At 35.3% G+C, this 13,480-nt stretch overlaps 1 long non-coding RNA gene across 1 annotated transcript in view; it reads right to left on the minus strand.

The window, feature by feature from the left end:
- LOC112662501 (uncharacterized) overlaps nt 1-13,271 on the minus strand; it is a 51,020-nt gene extending 37,749 nt beyond the window's left edge. The window contains exon 1 of the long non-coding RNA XR_003138627.3: nt 13,188-13,271. This is a non-coding gene — a long non-coding RNA (uncharacterized LOC112662501). The remainder of the gene's footprint in view (nt 1-13,187) is intronic.
- Between the last annotated feature and the right edge of the window lie 209 nt (nt 13,272-13,480).

The raw sequence follows: 13,480 nt of genomic DNA on the forward strand, positions 1-13,480 counted from the left end.
AAACTATGGAAGTTAGATAAATTGGTGGATACTTTAACCAGGGATTGAGATTTTCTAAAAAGTAAAATTCTAGAACTTAAAAATATATCTAAAATTAACACTTCAAAAGATTCAACATCTAATAACAACAGACTCAACAGCTAATAGTAGGAGATAGATGTTGAAGAGAATGTGACCTATGCACTGAAGGAAGGTCAATAGAAAATATCTAAATCAAAGAACAGACAAAATATAGTAAATATCACAAGAGATATGAGAGATAGAAAGGAATGCCTCATATGTGTAAGTGGAGAGGAAAGAGAGAATGTGACAGAAGTAGTATTTGAAGATACAATGGCTGAGAATTCTCCAACTTCTGTAAAAGATACAAGAGCCACAAATCTAAGACATTCTAGAAATCCAGACAAGTTAAATACAAATAAAAGCAAAGATAAATCATCATAGTTAAACTGCTCAAAATCTAAAACAAGGATAAGTTGTTAAAAACAGCCATAGGGAAAAAGGACAGAAAAAAGAAAAAAAAAAAAAGAAAAAGGACAGTCTACCTTCAAAAGATAAACTTTATCTGTGAGAGGTGGTTTCTCAAAATAAACACAGTAGAGTCAAGGAAATAACAAATGGTATATTTGAAGTGCTGAAAGATAATAAATTCCAGCCTATAATTCTATTCTTGACTTCAAAAATTAAAAACATTCAAACAATAAAAAAAGAGAATTCACCACACACTTTTACTTCATTAAAAGTAATACTAAAATTAGTTCTCATGCAGAAGATAAAATGATCTCAGATAAAACATATACTTCCAAGAAATATTAAAGAGCAGAGAAAAAGTAAAATATGTAGGTGAACATGAATGAAAATTGACTATACAAAACCATAGTAGTAAAGTCTTTTAGGGTTTCATATATATGTATAATCAAACTGTCATCAGTAATCTAGAAGTTAAAAGTAGAATAAAGTCAAAGTGTCCAAAGCATTTTCTCTTAATGGAAAGGTGGTACAGTATTTGTTTATATTATATTGTAATAAATCAATAATACATGTGGTAATCTCTAGAGTAGCAAGTTAACAAAAGGGAGAATGGAATACGAAGAATATCTGATTAAAAAGTAGGTAAGACGGAAGAGTTAAAGCAACTAAGACAAGTGGGTCAAACAGAAAATAAATAGTAATTTGGTACATGTAAACTCAAATATATAAATAATTAAGTAAAATGGACTAAATATTCAAAGTAATGATAAGACTGTCAGAATGGATTTTAAAAATCAAATAATATTTGCTTAAAAGAGTCCCATTTAAAACATAAATGGTATCAAACAATAATCTACAAAAATTCAAACACAAAAGAAGGCAGTAATGGAGAAAATGAGGGACAAAAAACCTAAAAGACATGAGAAAGCATAAAACAAATTGGCAAAAGTAAGTGCCTTCTTATTCTAATTAAATGTCAGTGGATAGGGCAGCCTGGGTGGCTCAGCAGTTTAGAACCGCCTTCAGCCCATGGCCTCATCCTGGAGACATGGGATCAAGTCCCATGTCAGGCTCCCTGCATGGAGCCTGCTTCTCCCTCTGCCTCTCTCTCTCTCTCTCTCTCTCTCTCTCTCTCTCTGTTTCTCATGAATAAATAAATAAAATATTTTTTAAAAAATGTTGGTGGATAAACTCTTCAATCAGAAGAGATAGGTTGGGAAGATGGATATATTTTTTAAAAAGATTCAATTATATGCTGTTTATAAGAAACCTACCTTATTTCAGGATGTACATTGGTTGAAAGTGAAAGAATACAAAAAATATCTCATGCGAATAGTAAACAAAAAAGAGCATATGTGGCTATACTAATATCAGACAAAATAGACTTTAAATCAAAAGCTGTTATAAGAGTTAAAGAAGGAATTATATAATGATAAAAGGGTCAATTCACCAAGAAGATATAACAATTATTAACATGTATGTGCCAAACACCAGAGCTCCAAAATATATGAATCACACATTAACTGAAGGGAGAAATAAACATCTCGATAGCAATAATAGGAGACTTCGATACCTCCCTTTTAATAGTGGATAGAACATTCAGACAGAAGATCAATGAGGAAAGAGGTGACTTGAAAAACACTAAAGATCAATTGGACCTAGTAGGCATACACAGAACATTCAGTCCAACAATAGGAGAATATATTTTCCTCAAGGGCACATTGAACATTCCCCAGAATGTTAGGGAAAAAGAAACAACTGTTTAATAAATTTTAAAGTATCAGTATCATACAAAACATCATTTCCAGTCAGAACAGAGTAAAACTAGAAATCAGTGGTAGAAGAAAAACTAGAAAATTAAAAAGTATGTGGAAATTAAATAATATACAAACAACTGTGGGATCAAACAAGAATCATAAGATAAATTAGAAAATATCATCAGACAAATAAAATTCAGAAAACATACCATAACTTAAGGGATGCTGCAAAACCAGTGCCAAGAGGGAAATGAAGCTGTAAATGCTTACATTAAAAAAAAAAAAAAAAAAAGATTCCGAATCAACAATTTAACTTATACCTAAAGGGACTAGAAAAATAAGAACCAAATGCAATTCTAGAAGCAGGAATACTAAATAAAGTATTAAACATTACAGCAGAGACACATGAAATAGAGAGTAGAAAAACACATAGAAATCAACAAAACCAAAAGTTAGTTCTTTAAAAAGATAAACAAAATTGACAAACTTTTAGCAGATTAACTAGGAAAATAAGACTGAAATAACTAAAATCAGAAATTAGAGAGAAGACATTACTACTGATTTTGCAGAAATAAAAAGGATTATAAGTGAATACTATGAACAAAAAATTATGCCAAAAAATTTGATAACCTAGACTAAATGGACAAATTCCTGGAAACATGCAACCTACCAAGAATGAATCATAAAAAATAGAAAATCTGAACTGACTGACCCATAACTAGTAAGGAGATAGGATCAGTAATCAAAAACTGCCAACAAGGAAAAACCCAGGAACAGGTGGCTTCACTGTTGAATTCTACCAAACTTTTAAAGAACTAACACTAATCCTTTCCAAAATATTCTAAAAATTGAGGTGGAGGCAATACTTCTGATTTCATTCTATGCAACTAGCCATAGCTTGAATACCAAAGTTAGCCAAAGACACTCTAAGAAAACAAAGTTACTGATCAATACCACTTATGAGTATTGATGTAAAAATCCTCATAACATTCTGGAAAACTGAACTCAACAGCATACTAAAAGGAGTATGCACAATGGTCAAATGGGAATGGAATGATGGTTCAAAATATAAAAATTAAATATACCACAATAATAGAGTGAAGGAGGAGAAAATCCCATGCTCTACTCAATTGATGCAAAGCAAGCATTTAACAAAGTTCAACATCTTTCCATGATAAAAACACTCAATAAACTAGGAATAGAAGGAAATTATGTCAATACAATAAAAGCCCATATATGAAAAAAACATAATTAAGATCACACTCAATGATGAAAGACTGAAAACGTTTCTTCTAAGATCTGGAACAAGCAAAACAAATACATTAATAATAATAATAATAATAATAATAATAATAATAATAATAAATACCCTGTTTTTACTACTTTTATTCAGCATAGTACTAGATGTCCTAACCAGAACAATTAGGCAATAAAAAGAAATAAGTACATCTAAACCATAAAAAAAATGGCACTGTCTCTGTTTAGAGATGACATGATCTTATATGTAGAAAATCCTAACAATTCCATCAAAGGAAAAAAAAAAACCCAAAACCTGTTACAACTAATAAATGAATTCAGCAAAATTCAGGATATAAAATCAACACACAAAAACTATATACATTTTTATACACTAACAATGAACAACCCAGAAAGGAAATTAACAAAACAATTTTTAGAATAGCATCAAAAAGAATAAAATACTAAGAAAATAAGCTTAATTGTGGAGATAAACTATCTATAAACACAAAGCTAAAAAAAATGTTGCTGACAGAAATTAAAGAAGACACCAATAAATGGGAAGACATTCAGGTTCATGGGTCAGAAGTCTTAATACTGCCAGGATGTTAAAGTATTCAGTACCTTCGGGATCCCTGGGTGGCGCAGCGGTTTGGCGCCTGCCTTTGGCCCAGGGCGCGATCCTGGAGACCCGGGATCGAATCCCACATCGGGCTCCCTGTGCCTGGAGCCTGCTTCTCCCTCTGCCTATGTCTCTGCCTCTCTCTATTTCTCTCTCTGTGACTATCATAAATAAATAAAAATTAAAAAAAAAAGAATGCTAATTCAAAAAAAAATAAAAATAAAAAATAAAGTATTCAGTACCTTGAAAACACTATCCTAAGTGAAATAAGCCATTAAACATCAAGAAATGGGATCCCTGGGTGGCGCAGCGGTTTGGGGCCTGCCTTTGGCCCAGGGCACGATCCTGGAGACCCGGGATCGAATCCCACGTCGGGCTCCCGGTGCATGGAGCCTGCTTCTCCCTCTGCCTGTGTCTCTGCCTCTCTCTCTCTCTGTATGACTATCATAAATAAATAAAAAAATATATATATATATATTAAACATCAAGAAATATTGTATGATTCCACTTATACAAGATACCTAATGTGTTCAAATTCACAGAGACAGAAAGTAGAATGGTGGTTGCTGGGAGTTAGGGGAAGAGGCAATAAGGAGTTCGCATTCAATGTGCTTCAATTGAGGAAGATGAACAAGTTCTGGAGATGAATGGTAGTGTTGGTTGCACAATAATGTGAATGTGCTTTACACCACTGAACTGTACACTTAAAAACTGTAAGAAAAATAGTATATAACATAAAAGTTATATATATTTTACCACAATAAATTATTATAAAAAAGCAGAATGTTTGAAAATAAGAGAATAAAAATATGCCATGCAAAAATATATAATGCAAATAAAAACATTAAAACCACAATAGCTGCACATTATTATTAGATAAGGTAGACTTTACATCAAGAAAAATGACTAAAAATAAAAGGGTATGTTTCATAATGATAGAATGGCCAATCAATAAGGAACTTATCACAATTCTAAATTTTTATGTACCTAATAACATAGCTTAAAAATATATAAAGCAAAAAGTGACAGAACTTAGAGAAGAGCCACACTCACAACCACAGTGGAAGACTAATATACATATTTTAATGGTTGATAGAAGTAGCAAACAAGTAGACAAAAATAAATGGTATAAAGGAAGTGAAAAACACAATGACAAAACTTACCTGACACAAAGACAACATTATATTCAATAACAATAGGATACATATTAATTTCGAGTACACATTGTTCAAAGGCTGGGTCACAAAGCAAGCCTCAGAAAAAATGTAAATATGGAGATTTGTCAGAGTATTTCCTCTAATCACAATAAACTAAGCCAGAAATCAATAAGAAAAATATAATAAAATCTCCAACTCTAAGCAATTAAGCAATACACTTCTAAACAACCCATGGACTACAGAAGAAATCAAAATAAAAGTTGGAAAATGTTTTTCATGGCATGATAATAAAACATTTAAAAACATCAAGAAGGGACACCTGGGTGGCTCAGCGGTTAAGTGTCTGCCTTTGGCTCAGGGAGTGATCCCAGAGTCCCGGGATGGAGTCCCACATCAGGCTCCCTGCATGGAGCCTGCTTCTCTCTCTGCCTATGTCACTGCTTCTCTCTCTCTGTCTCTCTGAATAAATAAATAAATAAGTAATCCTTAAAAACATTTTAAAAAAATCAAGAATACAGCTCATTGGAGCACAGATACAAATTAACAGCTTTAAATGAATATATTAGAATTTTTTTAAATGTACCATCCCCCCTTCAAAAAATGAGCCAAGCCTTAATCTCAAGAAGCTAGGGGAAAACAACAAATCAAATATCCCATTGATTATTGGCTTAGTCCATTCCTACTTCTATAATAAAATACTGATTCTTGTTAGCTCATAAAAAATAGAAATTTATTTCTCACTGTTCTGGAGGCTGGGAAGTCTTAGTGCCTATAGATTTGGTGTCTGATGAGAGGTTCTGGTTCATTGATGGCACGCTTTTCACTGTGTCCTCATATGGCAGAAGGAAGCAGGGACCTGCATCAAACCTTTTATAAGAGCACTAATCCTGTTCATGAGAACTCTGCCCTCATGACCTAATCATCTCCTAAAGCCCCATATCATCTTGGGGGTGAGAGTTTCAACCCATGAATTCTAGATGCACAAAACCATTCACACAATAGTAATTATTATTTGTAATTATTATTTACAAAGATAAAAGTTGCCTTTACAACAAAGAGTTGTGGCAGACACTATCTGAGCTACAGGACAACAAGCTAGCATTACTACTAATGAAAGAAATCTATATTGAGTTACTCCTGATGTAATGCAAGGGTAAGTGCATAACATCACCAATTTCAATTCTTGCCAAAATGTGTATTTGAATCTAAAAGGGAGGAAATAATTCCAGATTGTAGAAGATTCTACTACAGAGCTAGCCTGAATTCTTTAAAATAAGAGTTATAAAAATAGATTCTTTTTAAAAAGTCAGTGGATGTTCCAGATCAGGGTCAGCAAACTCCTATAGGAGATAAGACAGTAAATATCTTAGGATTTGCCCTATGGTCTCTGTTATGGCTATTCATATTTTGCTCTTGCAGCCCTGAAAGCATTCATGGGCAATACATACACATATGAGCATGATCATCTCCCATTAAAGCTTTATTTATGAACACTGAACTTTGATTTTATATAATTCACAGAACATTATTTTTCTTTTGATTTTTTTTCTACCATTTGAACATGTGAAAAACATTCTCACCTTGCAGGTCACACAGAACCAAGTAGTAGGCCAAATTTGGTCCTGTGCTCTACTTTGCCAACCTGTATTCTTTTTTTATTTTTTTTATTTTTTTTATTTATGATAGTCACAGAGAGAGAGAGAGAGAGAGAGAGGCAGAAACACAGGCAGAGGGAGAAGCAGGCTCCATGCACCGGGAGCCTGACGTGGGATTCGATCCCGGGTCTCCAGGATCGCACCCTGGGCCAAAGGCAGGCGCTAAACCGCTGCGCCACCCAGGGATCCCAACCAACCTGTATTCTTGATTACAGGGATAGAGACAGGAAAATGACATGCAATGTGTGATCTTTGACTGGGTCTTGAATAAAAAAAAGAAGAAAGAAAGACAGCAGTAAAGTATATTTTTGAAACTGAGGAAATCAGAATTTGGATGTGTAATAAACAAAGTAAGCATATTATTTTCTAAGTGTTAGATAACTTGAATGTAAAAATGATAGTGTGGTTATGGAGGAGGATATTCTTGTTCTAGGCAAGTGCAAACTGAATATTTAAGAGTCAAGTGACATAATGTCTGTCACTTCCAAATGGACTAGGAAAACAAAAGAGGGAAACAAGTGTGTATATGTATGTGTATTCATATGAGAGACACAAGATGATGGAAGGCAGCAAGAAACAGATTGAGTAAACAAGGCAAAATACTGATCATCAATAGCTTTAGGGGAAGAGAAGGGTATTTATGGTACTGTTGTTTCAAATGGTCTGTGCATTTGAAATTTTCAAAGTAAGAAATTAGGGAAAATAAAATTAAATTAAAATACAATGTCCAGGCCCCACGCCAGAATTCTAGATCAACTGGCTTGTTGTAAGACTCAGACATTGGAATTTGTAAGAGCTTGCAATTGCAGCATGGGTTGAGAACCACTCCTGTAGGAGAAAGAAAAGGTGTATCAGGAAGGGAGATGTAGGTTTTCTCTGCCACTTGCCTTCCACAACTTCCTTCAAGCTATTTGGTTCACTAAGCCTTAGTTTCCAGGTCTATAAAATATGACCACTACTGCCAATGGCAGAGAGTTAACACGTTCAATGTATCTAAACACATCTAAAAACTCTAGCAATACATGTACAAAACTTTAGGAAACTTGATTGCTTGTGTCCTGTTAAGGAACTGAAAAATAAATAAATCAAAACAAATCTTTCAATGGTGTGAGTAAAAGGAAAGCGAGTTTGGAAATCACAGATGTCACATTCCTCCAAAGTTGCAGACAGCAGAGTTAGAGGGTATAGAGAAACAGAATGCAGAGCTAGCCACCACTTTTTAAGTAACTACACTGTGTCAGGCTTTGTATTAATTTTACAAATATTTAACTTTAAATATAACCTTACAAAGATTATTTCATTTAATACTCACAGCCTCCCTAGAAAGTAATTCTTTCCATATCACAGATGTGAAAACTGAGGCTTAGAAAAGATAAGTGATGTTCCTGAGGCTACATAGATGGTACACAAATGTAGGATTTGATCTGTTTGCTCATGTAATTTCAAGACTAAAACTATTAGTCACTATGATCTATGTCTTTTTAAAGTATGAAATCTCAACTCCTTTGATTTTGTTCACTCATAATGAGTCAATCTTCTGGGTAGCACCCTATCTCTAAAACTACATTCTTGAATTGTCATCATTCAGATCATAGATTACTCTTTTATTAAATGATGGAAATGTGCTCCATAGCAGGGCAGGAGACAATCTGCCCACATATATGGTGATTAATCTGTAAGAAAATATCTCATTGCTGCAGTACTGGAGGAAGAAGTCACTCAACTTAAACCACAGATCAGATGCTCCATCTTCAGGTTTGTACAAACAAACAACATGAGGTTTTATAATGTGTATTCATTTACTCATCCACTAATCCATCTACTCATTTATCTACTTTTATACATTGATCCATTATTTATTCACATTTATCTATTTATTTAATATATTAATTCTTCCAATTATTCATTTAATCTTTCAGTCAAAAAATAATAATTATTAAGGAGTGCCTAGGTGACTTAGTCAGTTAAGTGTTTGACTTAGGCTCAGGTCATGATCTCAGGATCCTGGGATCAAGCCCTGCTTTGGGCCCCCTTATCAGTAGGGGAGTCTGCTTATCACTCTCCCTTTCCATTTGCCTCCCCCCACTCGTTCTCTCTCTCTCTCTCTAAAAAAAATAAAATCTTAAAAAAGTAATTACTGAGTCATTACTATGCGTCAGGTACATTTCTAGAAGCTGTGATACAGAATCCAACAAAATAGATAATCATCTCGGCCTTCATAGCACTTACCTCTATAGGCCAAAAAAAAGTAAACAACAATAACAACAAAAATAAGTAAAATACATAGCAGAATAATTAGTAATTAGTGCTAAGGAGAAAAAAAAAAAACACAAGGAAGTAAAATAGCAAATGTTAGACAGGATGAAGGTGATAAAAATTTAGATAGATGGCCAGAGAAGCTTCACTGAAAAGGAAAAGGTGACTTTGGAAATGACTTTCATTAGAGAATAAAGGGAACAAGGGAAGCAAATTAAAAAACTCGCACATGTACATATATGTACCTACACACATATGCATGTGCACATGCATGTATGTGTGGTACGTATATATGTCAATGTATCCCCTTCTGCATTGAAAATGTGTTACTACTATATGTGTGGGTGTGTATCAACTGGATTAAATAGGCCACAGTGACATTGTTGATTTTACTGTGGGACAGGTAGAAAATTGGTAAGAATTTATGGACTGGCATTGGCCACACTTCAAGTAGCACTGACTTAAGGCACTGGAGGTCCAAGTAAAGTTATCAGGTTTTACAAAAATAATTACAGGGATTGAGGCAGAAGAGTGATATGATTGAATTTATCTCTTAAAAATTTCACTTTTACTTCAAAGATTTAGGTTTCCTGAGATGCAAAGTAAAAGGGTCTTCATGCCATCACCATGTCTTCCTGGAATCTCATATTAACTGGAGACACTTCCTCTGTACTCATGAGGCCCAGGACCCTGAACAAGGTGTCGGATTTCAAAGCATTGCTTGTTGATACATGGACAAGTTTGGTTAGGAAACTGAAAAATAATTGAACCAGCTCAAATCCCTAGCACCCACAAGTCACCTGGATTGAATTCTCTGCCTTTGCCAATGACACCATCCCTGTATCTCATTTCTATCTGTTCTGTTAGCAAGGAACTGCATTCAAAACCAACGGTGGGTGTCTCTGACTTTGAAAACTAGCCTGCCATCTAGAAAAGTGGAGTTAATTACTTATACCAAGTGACTGAATAACCAAGGGAATGTACTTTTGATGATGCTAATATATCAGCTTTATTGTAACAAGGTTTTGTTGGTCCCTTGACAAGACACTATAATACATAAAAGGCACACTACAAGCTTAGAAATGTCAAAACAGCAGCCCACCAAAGGAGCTAGGACATCTCAATGAGCTATTTTGGGGAGCTCATTGCTCTGAAAGTAGGGTGGACTGCATTTCTACTCAATGTTTAGTTAATTGAGCTTCAAATAGGGGAAATTTGAGTAGTTTGCAGCCCTTCTTGTACCTGAAAACAAACAGACTTAGCACTTCTTCATTTGGCTTACCTCTGCTTTTACTCTTATCCTCCAGCTAACCAACAGTAATAATGCTTCCAATAGAACTGTATTATGGCTACTTAACTGCCAGAAAAACACTGAATTCATCCATTATCTTTGATAAGTATGGTCACTGAGGGACATAGAACCATTTCCAGTCCCTGCCTCTCCTGGTCCCCATCTCCTGGAAGTAGCAACCCAGAAAAATCATTCCTTAGAGAAGCTAATAGTATGAAAGTTCCCTGGATTTTAGGATAAAGGAAAATGATCAACTCCTTTCAGGTGGCCCAGGGTAGATAGGAAAACACCTCTCCCCACTCTACTTCACCCTACCTCTGGGATTTCCACATCCTAATCCCTGGAACCTGAGATTATGTCACATTACGTGTTGAAAGGGACTTTTTTTTTCTTTTTTTTCTTTTTCTTTTTTCTAGAGAGAGAGAGAGAGAAGGGGAAGAGGCAAAGGGAAAGGGAGAGAGAGAGAATCTTAAGCAGGCTCCAGTATGGAGCCTGATGATCTTGGCCAAAATCAAGAGTTAGATGCTTAACCAACTAAGCTACCCAGGCACAGAAGTTACAGACTTTAAATTAGGGAGACTATACTAAATTATCCAGATGGATCCAATGTAAACAAGTGGGCCCTTTAAAGTAGAAGACAGGCAGTATAGTCCATGAAAGAGATGCAATGATGGAAGATGAGGCAAGAAGAGATTCGAAGTGTAAGCAGGACTCCTTTGCCATTGCCAGCTTTGAGAATGGAGGAAGGGGGTCATGAACCAGTAAGCCAAGGCAGCCTGGAGAAGCTGGAATCAACCCACAGGTGACAGCAAAGAAACAGATAGCTCAGTCCCACAACTAAAAGGAACCAAGTTCTGCCAACAACTAGAATGCCTGTAAAACACCTTGTCCTCTCCAGCCTCCAGAAAGAAATACATTCCTGGTGACACCTTGATTTTAGCTCAGTGAACCCCATGTTGGACTTCTGACCTACAGAACTATAAGATAAAAAAATTGTGTTATTTTAAGTGACTAACTCTGTAGTAATTTGTTATAGCAGCAATGGAAAATTAACCCATGGTCTTTGAACGGCAGATACTTAGAAGACATTCTGTGACATTCAGAAAAGCATGGCACTAAAAAAGTAAGCAAGTATCTTCTGCCCATTTCCTTTAGCCAATTTAGTTATTTCATTATATAAGTTTGGGAAGAAAAGGAGAGAGAGAGGGAAGGAGGGGAAGTGTTAGGAGGGGAGGGGAAGAGAGGAGAGAAAGATTGAAAAAGAGGAAAATGAGATAGACAGAGGTAAAGAACAATGTCTACAAATGTCGTGGTCTTGAGATACCACCATTCCCCTCAGTGAGCACACACCCCAGGGAGAACCTGAGTCTGATGTTCTCCACTGAGTCTCAGGCCCTACACAACTCTCATGGTATAAACATCTTGTTATATTGAGTATGACATAGAAATGTGATGCTAGCATTTAATGAAACTTATTTTTCAGGGGAAAAAAATGGTCCTCAAGTACACAAGTCAGCTCCATCAGCTGGCAGTCAAAGAAAATATGATTCATTCCAATACTTACAGAAAACCTGGCTGTTCTTGACTAAATATTGCTTACATTGTTCTCCAACAGAGCACTTGCTCAAGAACATTAAAGGGTAAGTGAATACAATTTTGCCTTAAAACCTAACCTCGAGGAAAAGTGATTCTACTCTAAAGGATGAAGTAGAATAGTTTTTCTTATTTACAGACATCCTCAACAATGAATTTTAGTTTGAACAGAAATTCAATTATTGCTGTTAGAGTTAAACAGAGATACACTGAGAGTTTCTCCAGCTTCCAAAAGTGAATCTTGACCTGGAGATCCCTTTTCAAATTTCACTCTCTGCAAACCTCTGACCCATAGGCTGAGGCCTGACTGTACGCTGTCCTTATTCCAGGCTAGCCAGTGGCAGTTCCCTGGCTTGATCCTTTACTACTCTATCTCACTGACATTTTTCTAATGCTTGGCCACATAATTGCCCAAAATGGTCTCAGTAAGCTGTGAGCTAATAAAGAATTAAAATGGATATTTAATAGAAAATTTTCAAGGAAATAAAAGGCTCTAATATGCAAAGGAGTGTTCCTTTTAACTGTGAAATCTCAGCCACTCTGACAAGCAGGAGGAGTTATTTTAGAAGACTCTACCAATCATGTATTCATGATGCTTGGTGTCGAGGTATGAAATCATAATGATCATGGGAAAGATCTCAAAGACATTGAGAAGATTGTGACCTAACCCCGTTAACTTACTCCTGGGCAAACATAGGCTAGATTGAAGATGTTCAGATGATTCACCAACATGAGTTAATGTTTTTGCCAGCAGCTCCTAGCATTCTGATGCATTCATTGCTCACCATTCATTCATTCAACAAATATTTAATGAACACCTGCCAAGCACTGGTTTAGGTACTGAGGATTTAATCATAACAAAGTACAGTGAAGTGAAAATATTTTGGCCTAGAAATTAGTCTCCTAATTTCCAAATGTTCTTTCTAACTTGCCTTTTAATTACCTCTCTATTTCTCCACTGAATTATTTATGTATCTAACTATACTTTCTCAAACACTCCCTTCCCAGGGGTCACAATTAAGATCCTCCCACCCAGAACTTTATGTCTTTGTACTAGCCTAATTTTCATAACCTGACATAAGCAGCCCATAATTCACATTAATCTCTAAGCATCAAACAAAAATCAATAAATTGTTACAGAGTACTTACCACATAGGAGCATCAATTCAAGAGCTGGTGGTCATATAGCAAGGCATAAGATGGAATCCCCTTTCTTCAAGGAAATTAGAGTCTACTTAGGAGCATAAAATGAGTATCTTTAAAATGGAGCACAGGAAGATATAGGGACAGTTATATCCAAACAAGAAAATGTAGTTTCTATGCAAAATAAATGCTAGCTCAGAGGTTTCCCAGAAAGGGTGTCTTATGGCCTCAATTTTCATAATAGTTAGAACTACCCAGGAGTGGATATGTAAGGAATTTCTGAAAAGAATAGTATGAGA

The sequence above is a fragment of the Canis lupus genome, chromosome 20, assembly GCF_003254725.2.
Source record: "Canis lupus dingo isolate Sandy chromosome 20, ASM325472v2, whole genome shotgun sequence".
NCBI classification, from domain to species: Eukaryota; Metazoa; Chordata; class Mammalia; order Carnivora; family Canidae; genus Canis; species Canis lupus.